This window comes from Esox lucius, chromosome 20 (assembly GCF_011004845.1).
Source record: "Esox lucius isolate fEsoLuc1 chromosome 20, fEsoLuc1.pri, whole genome shotgun sequence".
Taxonomy (NCBI): Eukaryota; Metazoa; Chordata; class Actinopteri; order Esociformes; family Esocidae; genus Esox; species Esox lucius.
The window spans coordinates 30,825,728-30,841,420 of NC_047588.1; positions in this window are offsets into that span (position 1 = coordinate 30,825,728).

Consider the following 15,693-nt stretch of genomic DNA (forward strand, 5'->3'; position numbering starts at 1 on the left):
TGCCTGATGTCCCTTGGTCTGTCTGTCTGCTCCCCTTTTTTTTTTTTTTTTTTTTTTTTTTGTCAAATATAAAAAAATAAAGTATAAAAAAAAAGAAAATAGGACTGATCATGCAAAAAAAACTGTCTTTGATTTAATGATAGTGATCATATGAAGCCATTTATTATTACATAGTTGTTTGGCTCCTTTTTAAATCATAATGATATCAGAAATCTCCAAAGTGGCCCTGATCGAAAGTTTACATACCCTTGAATGTTTGGCCTTGTTACAGACACACAAGGTGACACACACAGGTGAAAATGCCAATTTATGGTTAATTTCCCACACCTGTGGCTTTTTAAATTGCAATTAATGTCTGTGTAAAAATTCTCAATGAGTTTGTTAGCTCTTACGTGGATGCACTGAGCAGGTTAGATATTGAGCCATGGGGAGCAGAAAATAATTGTCAAAAGACCTGCGTAACAAGGTAATGGAACTTTATAAAGATAGAAAAGGATATGAAAAGATATCCAAAGCCTTGCAAATGACAGTCAGTACTGTTCAATAATTTATTAAGAAGCGGAAAATTCACAGATCTCTTGATACCAAGCCAAGGTTAGGTAGACCAAGAAAGATTTCAGCCAAAACTGCCAGAAGAATTGTTCGGGAAACAAAGAAAAACCCCCAGGTAACCTCAGGAGAAATACAGACTGCTCTGGAAAAAGACGGTGTGGTTGTTTCAAGGAGCACAATACGAAGATACTTGAACAAAAATTAGCTGCATGGTCGAGTTGCCAGAAAGAAGCCTTTACTGCACCAATGCCACAAAAAAGCCCAGTTACAATATACCCAACAACACCTTAACACGCCTCACAGCTTCTGGCACACTGTAATTTGGAGTGACAAGACCAAAATAGAGCTTTATGGTCACAACCATAGTGAGTCAAAAAGGCCTATAGTGAACACAATACCATCCCCACTGTGAAGCATGGTGGTGGCTCATTGATGTTTTGGGGGGGGGGCAATACACAGAATTAAGAACGAAGGGTATGCAGACTTTTGAAAAGGGGTCAGTTAAATGTTTCCTTTTTGTTGCTATGTTTTGTTTTATGATTGTGCCATTCTGTTATGACCTACAGTTGAATATGAATCCCATAAGACATAAAAGACATGTGTTTTCCCTGCTCACTCAGGTTTTCTTTACACATGGTACATATATGATGAATTTTCCAAGGGTATGCAAACGTTTGAGCACAACTGTACGTAGATATTCTATTGAAAATTCCAGCTGCAACAGTCATTTACAACATTTACAATGTCTACACTCTATTTCTGATCAATCTGATGTTATTTTAATGGACATTTATAAGTGGCCCCAAACCTTTGAACATGTATACCCTCCTCATTCAGCACTCACATTACTCTGATCCAGAGCAATGCATTGGCACATATAAATTAAATGGGTTTGGCCAGAGTCATATTTCCAATATATAGAGTTTAGCAAATGTAGCTGAAACTTAATACATGGCTCCAGGGTAGACCTAACACTGTTAGTTGTGTCACTGTTAGGCGTGTTCTCTCTCCCTCTCAGTGTTCACTGATATATGCAATGGTACCAGGGCTGAGTGTGAAATATGAGCTGATTATCTCTGACTCTGGTCTCTACAGCTTGGGGGCAAACAGACACACATACCCCTGGATGTGATCAATCTCTTTATTTTTTCTCTCTCTTCCTTAAACACACCCCCACACATACATTGGCTCAAACGTATACCCGTGTCAGCCGGCTATCTCACAATACACATTACAAACACATTAATAGATATCTGGTGCCCAGTCGATGGCTGTCTTATACAGAAGGCAGTGCATGGGCAGTGCTGCTGGCTTTGGGTCCAATCTTTGACTCATATCAGAGACTTGGCTAGACTATGACATGGACTGTGAGGTAGACCTCAAATTTTGTGCCAAAGATCCTCTCCTTCAGGGATCGTATCTGCTTGAGCAGTTGTTGATCTGCAAGTAATGTTCAATCAATCAATCAATCAATAAAATGTATTTATAAGCCCTTTTTACAACATCAATTGTCACAAAGTGCTTTTACAGACACCCGGACTTAAACCCCAAGGAGCAAACAACAGTAGTTTTGAATTTCAGTGGCTAGGAAAAACTCCCTAAGAAGGCCGAATTTTAGGAAGAAACCTAGAGAGGACCCAGGCTCAGGGTGACCAGTACTCTTCTGGCTGTGCCAGGTGAGATATTAAGAGTCCAATTGGAATAATTAATACATTTATCTGGGCTTAATCCAGAGTCTATTTAAAAAGAAGTATGACCAGATGGACAAGGACAGGGACAGCAACGGGGACCCCCAAACCAGGTACTCTGCAGGTGTGTACCAGGACCTCATGTCCTCCTAAAGTTTAAAACGGGAGGAGACTGGGAAAATTCAGAAAATGCATTCCTCATATCAACAACAATTTATAGTGGAGAAGGAGAACTTAGTGGGGAAAGGAGAACTGACCCAATCCCCCAGCACAATAGTGTAGCAGCGTAAGACCTTGGAACTAAGACGGAGGAAGACCTTGGAACTGAGACACTGTGGCCCTACCCAGGGGAGGCTCCCGGACAGGGCCCAACAGGCAGGAAATCAATCCACCCACATTGCCAGGCAACAACCAAAGGGTCACCCACCAACCGCAACCACCCTGAATGAGGGCCAGCAGAGTAGAGCCCAATTGCACAAGTGCGCAACAGAGAGACAACAACAAGCCAGTGACTCTTCCCCCGAATGGCATTGGAGGGAGGGCATCCCAGTGGCGACGAGAGCCCAACTGGCAAGACAGCAAGGGTGGACAGTATCAAGCCTACTGGTCACCTTCATGCCCTCGGGCCAGGCTACACCTAATTATAAACTGTGCTGTAGAGATGAGTTTTTAGTAGACACTTGAAAGTTTGCACTGAGTTTGCATTTCTAACCTTAATGTTTCAAAGATGAAAATAAGTAACTCTTGAGACATATTTTATATGTTCTTCAAAGGAGAGGTCAGGGTCAAGGGTAACGCCAAGGTTTTTTACAGTTTTTTGGGATACGACCATGCAGCCGTCGAGGTTCACAGTGAGATCTGCTAACAACACTCTTTGTTTCTTGGGTCCTAAAACGAGCATTTCTGTTTTCCTTGAGTTTAAGAGCAAGAAGTTCTCTGTCACATGTTGCATGATGAACCACCCCAGGCGACATAAACTCCACACTATGTGGATAGAAATCATATTTGTGATTTTGCACATCTGACTGCCTGGCGTCTTCAGCAAAGAAATTATTGAAAATGGCCTGTGCAATATTAAGCTATATTAGTTAGGTGACAACCAATGTAAATTGCTAGAGTACTGTTAAAAAATACATTGCTGAACATTTTTGTTATTAACATTTGTGCCATTTATTCTTGTCTGTCAAACTTTAGATCATTTTAAAGTTAATGTGTCAATAACACACTATTAGTTTTTCGGTCCCCCTCAAATTTAGAAATTTCAGAATCACATTTTGCAGCAATAGACTAAGCTGTGAGTCTATTATGATAGTTCTCTACCAAATCTTCACACCTAGATTTAACTATATTACACCGTTCTAGTAACAACTGTTCAAGTTCTGTCAAGTTCCTTGCTGGGTGATTTGGAATGTGATATGTGACATTTGAACACAGTTATAAATGATATAATAGAAATTCAGTTAAAATGTGTTGGTTGCAAAACCTTAAAAGTAAAAAAAGTCTGCTATGATGTGATCTTGATTTCAGCCTTTGCATGTATTTGGGATGAGGGTTTGTAGACTATAGTTATCCACTGTAGATGCAAAGTGACTAAGACATTAACCAATGAACCACTCCTTACAGGTTTGCCTTTAATTATTTTATTTTACACACCTCATATGTCATTCTCCAGGATTATTTTCTTTTTATTCACTTATGGTTTCTTTCATTGTCCAGCAAACATTGGCAATTCTAGTCATATTAGCAACTCATGACTGTAGTTGTATCTTGAGAGTTGTAGTTATATATGTTTCTAAATCTCTGATATTGTCAGGTGAAAACTCTCATGGGAGATGTGCTTTCAGAAGGATTTATCTAGATGCATTTTGGAAGTGTACTACTATGTCGCTGCAGTTGTAATTTAAATAAATAATGCTTAACCAACATCTTAAGCCAAACAAAAGGAAATTGTCTTGTAAAACATGCTAAAAGGTTGATGTTAAGTGGATTTCAATCACATTTAGTACAGTAGTCCATTCACTAAGAGATCACATCGGCAAAACAATCATACTCTGTACCCTACTGAAAAACAAAATGACCATACTAACATGAGGCAACATATTCATGCATTCTGAGATAGATTTGAGATTTACATGCAAGTCCCTAAATGAACACAAGACTTCCTTATTTGTATTGACTTCTAGACATTACTGAATAGGACCAGGAGTATGTGGAGTAGATCTCCAGCTAAACGGTAGCAGATGCTTGAGCAGAAAACAATGTCTCTGATGCAACAGTAGTCCTTTATTGTTTATATTTAATATTATTTATTTACAGCCTTGTATTACAGCAATAAGAAAACATACAAAATACACAGATATGACATAAATACACATAGACTTATAATTTAAAAAAGCCCTCACAAATGGCTGTTAAACAGAATCAGAATTTGGATTGCATTATACGTTTCTAACTTAAGGTCACTTTGCAAAACATTATAAGTGTGGTGGTGTAGAAGTTGAAAGTCATTTAAGCTAGCTCTGAATAAATCTGTGTTTTATCTAGCACTAGCCAGTCCTGAAAACATGATTGATATCTCCCTTTTTCTTTACATAATTTGTGAGGTTTTGAAAGTTCTGAGGTTGCTGCAGGACAGTCTTATATACATGCATCAACCAATGTCATGGTCTTTCTGGAAGTCGGAGAGTCCCAGGCAACCAAGTGTGCAAAAGAATACATAATCATCATATTGGGGAATACATAATCATCCTATTGGGGAATACATAATCATCACAATATAACAGCAAGTCAATTAAACTTCAGGGATATCATTCTGTCCAGTTAGGAAGTATAAGCAATTGTGAATCAACATAGCAGCAGGGTCTGGAGACACCATAGTGAACGTTATGCTGCCTGCATCATCATCCAGTATGACCACTTTGGCGGTGGGTCAGTGATGGTCTGTGGATGCATATCCTTGGAGGGTTGCACAGACCTCCACGTGTCAGTATATTTCGTTCATCGAGACCCGATGTGTGATTTAAGTGTTCCCTTCATTTTTTTGTGCTGTGTACTTTGTTTTACTTGCATTTTGTACTAACATTAAAACCACAAGTGAATTTAGTTGGTACTCTAAATCTGACTCTAAATCAGACTATAAGTATGCAAAAAATTTTGTAAGCAAGGGAACAGACAAAAATAATACTGTGTCATCAGTAAAAATTAAAGATACAATTTATAGTTATAAATGTAATTACTACAAGGAGTAAACTGTATAGGACCCAAAATGTAACCCTGGGGAACTCAACAAAATATGTCCATTCTAATTTCATCACTAAGGTAATTTTTTACACCAAATGCAAGTGTCCGTGGCCATGCCTTAGGAGATCAGTTTCATTAGCAAATGGAGTGATCCATCGTATCAAAGGCCTTAGAACCGGATAACACTATGTTATATCTCAACCATGGAATTGGCAATATAATTTATGACCAATGTACAGTATTTGACAACAAAGTGGCAATAACAGGAATAAACAATAGCGTTTCCATCAGTAAAAATGTCCAGATATCACTATTGTTGAGGCAGAGAGGAGACGGCACTGTAATCTGACAGTTGAGGTGTCTGTTAAAGAATAGGGATGCTGGGGGTCCAGTGCCCAACAGTTAACTTACAGCTCACAGTTGAACTTGGTTTATAAAACATTCATGCATGTTTGCTATTGAACTGCACCAGTCTCCACCAATGCTTTATTAATGTGCAGCTTGTAGCTGTAGCCTGCTAGTGATATAAAATGGATGAGATGTCAGAAGAGTATTTCTCTGACTCAGCAGATTCTCTCCCTGTAAAAAATAAAAATGGTGTTTCCCAGGATTCTACATAACCATAGAGAGCAAGACCATATACTTAAACAACAAGAAAACACTGTTGAACAAAACACAAACACTACCATACACCTGGTGTCTTTATCCTGTGTTGACTTCTGGTTGTTGACAAGTCTTTCTCTGGGGACTGCTGTTAGCTGATGGATCTGCAGCAGGTGTGTGTGTGTGTGTGTGGGGGGGGGGGGTGGGGGGGGTTGGGGGGGGGGGGGGGACTGAAATCAGTTCTGGATTAATTACACACTTCCCAAAATAGACCGTTGAGAAGGAAACCACTTTTCTCAAATAAAAAATCTATGGAATGAACAGCATAACATGTGGTAGTTCTCCTTTAAAGTAACCATCAAGCCTCTACAGGTATTTTAATCACTTTTTCATGACTTTTGGAGACGCCCCGGAAAGGGACTAGGATTACAATTAATGGGAAATCGTGCCCATTGCTCAGCCCAACTGTAATGCAACCCTTACTCCCCTCTCCAGGAGATGATACTGTTTGCAGGAGGCAGGACAATATTTGAATATGACACTGAGAGTTCTATGGGACATAAACTCGATTATGGCAAAGTTACACACAAGGAACCCCTGTAATCCACCACTCAACCACAGAGATAGAGGGAACTCAAACAAAGCATGAACTCACCAACGTCTATATCATTTGCATTCAGGCACACCCTCCCTCTGTCAGTTGGGATAATCTCATACTAGATCATTTCATTTTCCTTAGGCAGTGTTCCCACCACACACTTTATGTTTAGTTGCAAACAGAGTGAATGGTTAATAGGCCGACCTGATCTTTGCCACTCACATTGATAAAACATATTCTGTTTATGTTTCCTCTTAGAAATACCAGATTTAGGGCAACATCACTAAATGTTAATGGAAACCCCATTCTATTCAAAATTGTATTGCTGCCGTTTGAATAGAGAGAACCCTAATGTTATGAAAACACAGTGCCTTTTTAGATTCCACTCTGGCAGAGATGTGGTCTCAAGTCTTGTGATTCAAGATAAACTTAGACAGGGTTGCTTTGTGTTTTCACACTCTAGCTACCACTTGTGGCAGGTCAGGTGCCAGCTAGCTCAATCATGCCAGGTGCAGATGCATTATGTCCCAGCGAAAACGTCCTTGTTAAGAGAGCTGTGAAATAAGTGGAACAGCTTGATGGGACATGCATCAGAGGAATCTGACATCTCCCACACCTAATGTGGAGTTGCAACAAGGCAAGGCCATAATCACAAATTGAAAGTTATGAAATTAGGAGGGGGAAAAATAAAATAAACGTAACATCCCCAAGTTATTCATAAACTATTTAAAAAATTTTTTTTCTTATTGTATTTTTTCCGGCAACTTTTTGAGACCCATTACTGAGTGGTGCCTAGTAAGTTTATGTCTGCATTGTGTGAAGCCACGCTAATGCCAATAAAACCATCTTCTGGTGGAGATTATATGGATTTCCTGAGTAGTCGTCCCAACGAAATGTCCTATGGATAGCTGGCAAGCATCATATTTGAAAAGAATGTGCGCCTCACTACCTGGCGGTCTGATATGATGCAAATATTTGTATCAGTCCATTGGCCGCTCAGTCATAACATAAGTACTACAGAGACGCTGCTAATCAACCGCCTCTTGCTGGTGTGCCCTTAAATTAAAAGCCCAGTGCAGTCAAAACACTTGATTTACCTTCCTGAAATGTTGAAAATGCCTGGATTTTAAACCTGTTTAGGTTGGATGGAAATGTTTGTCCTACTGAATTTCTTGTCCTGATATGTGTCACAAAGTAGATGTGATTGTATTTGTACATCTTAAATGTTAATCGGAGTAATGGTTGATGCTTGAGACCATCCTATAACCCAGGGTCAAGCTAGCCGGGGTGCAGCATCCTTATCCTTTGGTTATGTAGTTCTCCCTACACTATACTTGGCCTTATCCTTTGGTTATGTAGTTCTCCCTACACTATACTAGGCCTTATCCTTTGGTTATGTAGTTTTCTCTACACTATACTTGGCCTTATCCTTTGGTTATGTATTTCTCCCTACATTATACTTGGCCTTATCCTTTGGTTATATAGTTCTCCCTACACTATCCTTGGCCTTATCCGTTGGTTATATAGTTACACTATCCCTACACTATCCTTGGAAATGAATCTTGTGTTGGCAGATGCAGCATGTAAACACAGCTGAACAAATTACACAAGATTTTACTTCAGTGTACACTCACCTAAAGGATTATTAGGAACACCTGTTAAATTTCCCATTAATGCAATTATCTAATCAACCAATCACATGGCAGTTGCTTCAATGCATTTAGGGGTGTGGTCCTGGTCAAGACAATCTCCTGAACTCCAAACTGAATGTCAAAATGGGAAAGAAAGGTGATTTAAGCAATTTTGAGCGTGCCGGTCTGAGTATTTCACTATCTGCTCAGTTACTGGAATTTTCACGCACAACCATTTCTAGGGTTTACAAAGAATGGTGTGAAAAGGGAAAAACATCCCGTATGCGGCAGTCCTGTGGGCGAAAATGCCTTATTGATGCTAGAGGTCAGAGGAGAATGGGCCGACTGATTCAAGCTCACCAAAATTGGACAGTTGAAGACTGAAAGAATGTTGCCTGGTCTGGTGAGTCTCGATTTCTGTTGAGACATTCAGATGGTAGAGTCAGAATTTGGCGTAAACAGAATGAGAACATGGATCCATCATGCCTTGTTACCACTGTGCAGGCTGGTGGTGGTGTAATGGTGTGGGGGATGTTTTCTTGGCACACTTTAGGCCCCTTAGTGCCAATTGGGCATCGTTTAAATGCCACGGCCTACCTGAGCATTGTTTCTGACCATGTCCATCCCTTTATGACCACCATGTACCCATCCTCTGATGGCTACTTCCAGCAGGATAATGCACCATGTCACAAAGCTCGAATCATTTCAAATTGGTTTCTTGAACATGACAATGAATTCACTGTACTGAAATGGCCCCCACAGTCATCAGATCTCAACCCAATAGAGCATCATTGGGATGTGGTGGAACGGGAGCTTCGTGCCCTGGATGTGCATCCCACAAATCTCCATCAACTGCAAGATGCTATCCTATAAATATGGGCCAACATTTCTAAAGAATGCTTTCAGCACCTTGTTGAATCAATGCCACGTAGAATTAAGGCAGTTCTGAAGGCGAAAGGGGGTCAAACACAGTATTAGTATGGTGTTCCTAATAATCCTTTAGGTTAGTGTATATCAGATATTACTTGATTCTTGATTTATGACTTGGTTCCATCTATCCATTCTAGTTAATAGATTTAACCTTACTTTAATCGACACAATTTATATTTTGAATTACAGTTTTGCGTTTGCAGTAATATGTTACTGTTTTACACATTGCAATAAATGTGTAAAACAAATATTAATTATATAAATATTTAATACATACAGTGTAATTTATTTTCACCTACGCAACTTAGCAATATTGTTATAGTATTGCTGTTTCACTGCATGTTTTGATGATTAAATGTATAAAAACCTACCTAGCTTTTTGTTTCGGTGGCTTTTCTTTGAAACTTACCTACAAGTTATCAGTATTGATTCGGCATAATTTCGAGATAGGTTTTTGCTTAGTTTCCATACGGAAGTGGACATGATGTAACCAACAACTGTAGCATTGGTTACCTCCATAAATCCCCCCACCATAGACCCCCTACCATAGACAGATGATTATGGATGAGTTACCTCCATAAACCCCCCCACCAAAGACAGATGATTATGGATGAGTTACCTCCATAAACGCCCCCACCAAAGACAGATGATTATGGATGAGTTACCTCCATAAACCCCCCCACCATAGACAGATGATTATGAATGAGTTACCTCCATAAACCCCCCCACCAGAGACAGATGATTATGGATGAGTTGGCTCCATAAACCCCCCCACCATAGACAGATGATTATGGATGAGTTACCTCCATAAACCCCCCCACCAAAGACGGATGATTATGGATGAGTTGCCTCCATAAACCCCCCCACCAGAGACAGATGATTATGGATGAGTTGCCTCCATAAACCCCCCCACCATAGACAGATGATTATGGATGAGTTACCTCCATAAACCCCCCCAGCATAGACAGATGTTTATGGGTGAGTTACCTCCATAAACCCCCCCCCACCATAGACAGATGATTATGGATGAGTTACCTCAATAAACCCCCCCGCCATAGACAGATGATTATGGATGAGTTACCTCCATAAACCCCCCCACCAAAGACAGATGATTATGGATGAGTTACCTCCATAGCAAGATCTTATCTGAACATCATTACATTTTAGTGTCTCTTCGAAGAATATGGTATCAACACCCATGAGGGAAAAATATCCTGGTTGAGCAAGCAGAGTTATAAGGAACAGAACGGCTTGGGAAGATGTGCATTTGGAGACTCATATCTCAATCTTTGACTCCCTTCCACTGTGTTTTTGTGATGGGGCCAGGCCATAATCATGAATCTTATATTACAAAATTGACATAGGAGAAAACTGCACAAACATTGAAATATAAAGAGATGGTTGATCCCTAATCCCAGACGATAAAGACGGATTACGCACAGTTATTATAGAAAAAACGAGATACGTCATTGGTTAATGAATGGAGGAATCAATGGTCAGTCATAATGCTGCGCCGTGGCTTTGAATCTGCCCCACTGTGACCAGGAAAAAACTCCCCTCTTTCCAGTCTAATAAACTTTAACGATGCCTGAAAAAGCATCAATAAATAAAATGAATGGAGGAACCTGTAACACTCCTGCTCTGCTCCTAGGTGTTTTATGCTGTTTCAGTTAGGCCGCCCTGGTTCCCACAATATATTGGTAGCATTGAGACTAAGCATGGCTCTTGCTGTAGTCACCTCTTACTGAATGTATTTTCTCACAGGATATTCATAGCCGCCAATCTGCTAATCGGGCAGCAAATCTGTCATTGAAAAGTATGCAGCCTAACCAGGCTGGTTTCATTGTTTGAAATAGGGTTATGGGAAACAATTTCAAATAGGCCTGTTGAGCAAAAAGCAGTCTTCCTATTCTGGGTACAAAGTAATAGCCTATGAGAGAGAGGCTTTTAACATTGCCAGTGACTCAGCTGGACTGGAAAACATTTGAAGAACTACAATTTTCTTCTTCATATTGTAGCCTACAGTTGCTGGACTAAGACGTGGCCTTAAGACTTATTATGATACTGTACCATACCAGACCCAGATCATTATAGAAACAAGTATAACCACACATACAGATCATTCCATAATAACTAACTCTGTGGATATTTTGTCTCTTGAGCAGCTAAAGGATAAACCACTCAGACGTGTGTTTTAATCAGGTCGATACACCCAACATTTTTCTATTTTGTCTGGGATTCAATTTAATTTTTTTCCCTCTTAGACCTTCCTATTTTTTTTAAATGTTGTCTATGTGTCTTCATACCCAAGAGTTATTACTGGGTACAGGCAATACAGCTGTGAATCATTTTGAATAGGATTCAGCCCAAGTTGCTCTTGTGCAACAGATATTTATTGTTTTTGTAAAAAATCCAAAATAAGTTTTGTTGGGAATCATTGATTTAAACCATTCTTTAAGTAAGAGAGGAGACTGAACCACTCAACAACATTCATTAATTCTTGTAGAGTAAATTTGCCGTGTCCAATGCTGATGGCTATCTGCTAGATTGGGCTAAGTATTTTAAAGACCAAGACACGTATCTTTTCTCAACATTTTGAACTGGGTATTACTTGTTTCATATTTATTCTCATTCATATTCAGACTAATTTTGTGACTGGCTTACCCAAAACCAGCTGACAGTACATGAAATACACAGCTTTGTGACATGTTGACACAAACCCTGTGTTTTTTTGATTTCGGCCAAAACGCCAGTGTTGTCAAGAACATGGATGATTTTCAATAGATGTGTTGACGCAGACTTCCTTCCGTTTTCTTTCACTTACAGGCCAGTAATGCAATGTTTGCTGGTAATACAGTTTCTTGCAGCCAATCAGTGGATTTGAGCTGTGTGGAGTGGGTCCAAACACTGCTAAAAAATAATTCAGGGAAGGACGGCTTCTTCCAGGTGAGAAACATCCCTTCTCCACTCATGCATGACAGTTTTTGGGGGTTTTCTCTGAAATACTGGGTTTAATTCAATAGCTACAGTGTAACGTACATCTGTTTTTCATGAATTTTGATAGTCATGAAAAATTTGCCATAGAATGTTCAGGGAGACGGTTATTGTGTGTCCTACATCAGAGTTGTTTCCGGATCACTATGGCGCTCAGTATGACACAACACTGATGATACCCATTGGTGAGTTTCTGAGCTGCTGCCCATGATTTGGCACAGTTGGTACAGATACAAGGCTCTAGTGGGTTAATGAAAATGTGGGGGTCAGAGACTCACACCCCATCAAAATTCCAGAAGCTAACCACTACTGGACAGTATTGCATTGCATTGCATCATCTTCCGCTTATCCGGGGCCGGGTCGCGGGGGCAGCAGTCTAAGCAGGGATGCCCAGACTTCCCTCTCCCCAGACACTTCCTCCAGCTCTTCCGGGGGGACACCGAGGCGTTCCCAGGCCAGCCGGGAGACATAGTCCCTCCAGCGTGTCCTAGGTCTTCCCCGGGGTCTCTTCCCGGTGGGACGGGACCGGAACACCTTCCCAGGAAGGCGTTCCGGAGGCATCCGAAACAGATGCCCAAGCCACCTCAGCTGACCCCTCTCAATGTGGAGGAGCAGCGGCTCTACTCTGAGCTCCTCCCGGGTGACCGAGCTTCTCACCCTATCTCTAAGGGATCGCCCAGCCACCCTGCGGAGAAAGCTCATTTCGGCCGCCTGTATCCGGGATCTTGTCCTTTCGGTCATGACCCAAAGCTCATGACCATAGGTGAGAGTAGGAACGTAGATTGACCGGTAAATCGAGAGCTTCGCCTTGCGGCTCAGCTCTTTCTTCACCACGACAGACCGATACATCGACCGCATTACTGCAGAAGCTGCACCGATCCGTCTGTCAATCTCCCGTTCCATCCTTCCCTCACTCGTGAACAGGACCCCTAGATACTTAAACTCCTCCACTTGAGGCAGGCACTCTCCACCAACCTGAAGTGGGCAAGCCACCCTTTTCCGACTGAGGACCATGGCCTCGGATTTGGAGGTACTGATTTTCATCCCCACCGCTTCACACTCGGCTGCAAACCGTCCAAGTGCATGCTGAAGGTCCTGGCTTGAAGGGGCCAACACGACAACATCATCCGCAAAGAGCAGAGACGAAATCGTGTGGTCCCCAAACCTGACACCCTCCGGCCCCTGGCTGCGCCTGGACAGTAGCCTACCAAAATAGACGATCGACTATTTCAGTTTCGTTCTGACATAGTATGCATTCTGGAGAGATTCTTGTGTTTTTGCCCCCATTCATCATGAGCTGAATTCAAAGATCTAATACTTTCTTTATGTACACAAAAGGCCTATTTCTTTCAAATATTGTTCACAAATCTGTCTAAATCTGTGTTAGTGAGCACCTCTCATTTGCCAAGATAATCCATCCACCTCACAGGTGTGGCATATCAAGATGCTGATTAGACAGCATGATTATTGCACAGGTGTGCCTGAGGCTGGCCACAATAAAAGGACACTCTAAAATGTGCAGTTTCACTGTATTGGGTGGGTCCGGGGGGGTCTGAAAACCAGTCAGTATCTGAGTATGACCACCATTTGCCTCACGCAGTGCAACACATCTCCTTTGCATAGAGTTGATCAGGTTGTTGATTGTGACCTGTAGAATGTTGGTCCACTCCACTTCAATGGCTGTGCGAAGTTGCTAGATATTGGCAGGACCTGGAACACGCTGTCGTATATGCCGATCCAGAGCATCCCAAACATGCTCAATGGGTGACATGTCCGGTGAGTAAGCTGGCCATGCAAGAATTGGGATGTTTTCAGCTTCCCGGAATTGTGTACAGATCCTTGCAACATGGGGCCGTGCATTATCATGCTGCAACATGAGGTGATGGTCGTGGATGAATGGCACAACAATGGCCCTCAGGATCTCGTCACTGTATCTCTGTGCATTCAAAATGCCATCAATAGAATGCACCTGTGTTCGTTGTCCATATCACACACCTGCCCATATCATAACCCCACCGCACCCTTGGGCCACTCGATCCACAACATTGACATCAGCAAACAGCTCACCCACATGACGCCATACACGCTGTCTGCCATCTGCCCTATACAGTGAAAACCGGGATTCATCCATGAAGAGAACACCTCTCCAAAGTGCCAGACGCCATTGAATGTGAGCATTTGCCCACTCAAGTCGGTTATGAAAACGAACTGCAGTCAGTTGAGACCCCAATGAGGACGACGAGCATGCAAATGAGCTTCCCTGAGATGGTTTCTGACAGTTTGTGCAGAAATTCTTTGGTTATGCAAACCGATTGTTGCAGCAGCTGTCCAGGTGCCTGGTCTCAGACAATCTTGGAGGTGAAGATGCTGGATGTGGAGGTCCTGGGATAGTGTGGTTACACGTGGTCTGAGGTTGTGAGGTCGGTTGGATGTGCTGCCAAATTCCCTGAAACGCCTTTGGAGACGGCTTATAGTAGAGAAATTAACATTCAATTCACGGTCAACAGCTCTGGTGGACATTCCTGCAGTCAGCATGTCAATTACACTCTCCCTAAAAACTTGAGACATCTGTGGCATTGTGCTGTGTGATGGAACTGCACATTTTAGAGTGTCCTTTTATTGTGGCCAGCCTAAGGCACACCTTTGCAATAATCATGCTGTCTAATCAGCATCTTGATATGCCACACCTGTGAGGTGGATGGATTATCTCGGCAAAGGAGAAATGCTCACTAACATTGATTTAGACAGATTGTGAACAATATTTGAGAGAAATAGGCATTTTGTGTACATAGAGAAAGTCTTAGATCTTTGAGTTCAGCTCATGATAAATGGGGGCAAAAACAAAAGTGTTGCGTTTATAGTTTTGTTCAGTGTGTGTCAAGTAAGAACGGGAAAACATTTCACTTTCAAAACTACAGCAGTTGTTCTCCTCAGTTCCCAAACTGTTAAAGAGTGTTGTTAAAAGAAGAAGTGATGCAACACAGTGGTAAACATAAGTTACAACCCACTGATGTTTGCCATTGGTAAGTTTGGGGACATCCTGGTTTGACACACGGTTCAACGCTAGGTGTTATGTACGGGTATGACGTTATTACGTTGAGTGTGGTAATGGAGGAAGAAGAGTTAACAAAGGTTACAACTTTATCTCAGAGTCTGTGTGATTTCATTCAATATCTCAAGTGGTTCAAGCATTGATATAGAAAATAAAATTGTATTTTCTCTGACTACAAAAGCGCTCTAGTTTGATTATGCTTGTACCAATTATGTAAAATTAAATGGTATTTTCAAATACAAATCATTGTAATGGCTTCTTATTCCTTTGACTGTTCAATTTAACAGCAATGTTCTAGAACGTTGAAACTGGTAATTGGAAGTGTTGAATTTTCTATAACCTGTTGAAGCAAGGTGGCAAGTTTTAATTTGCATCATGTAGAGGTCAGGTCAACATCTGTTTACA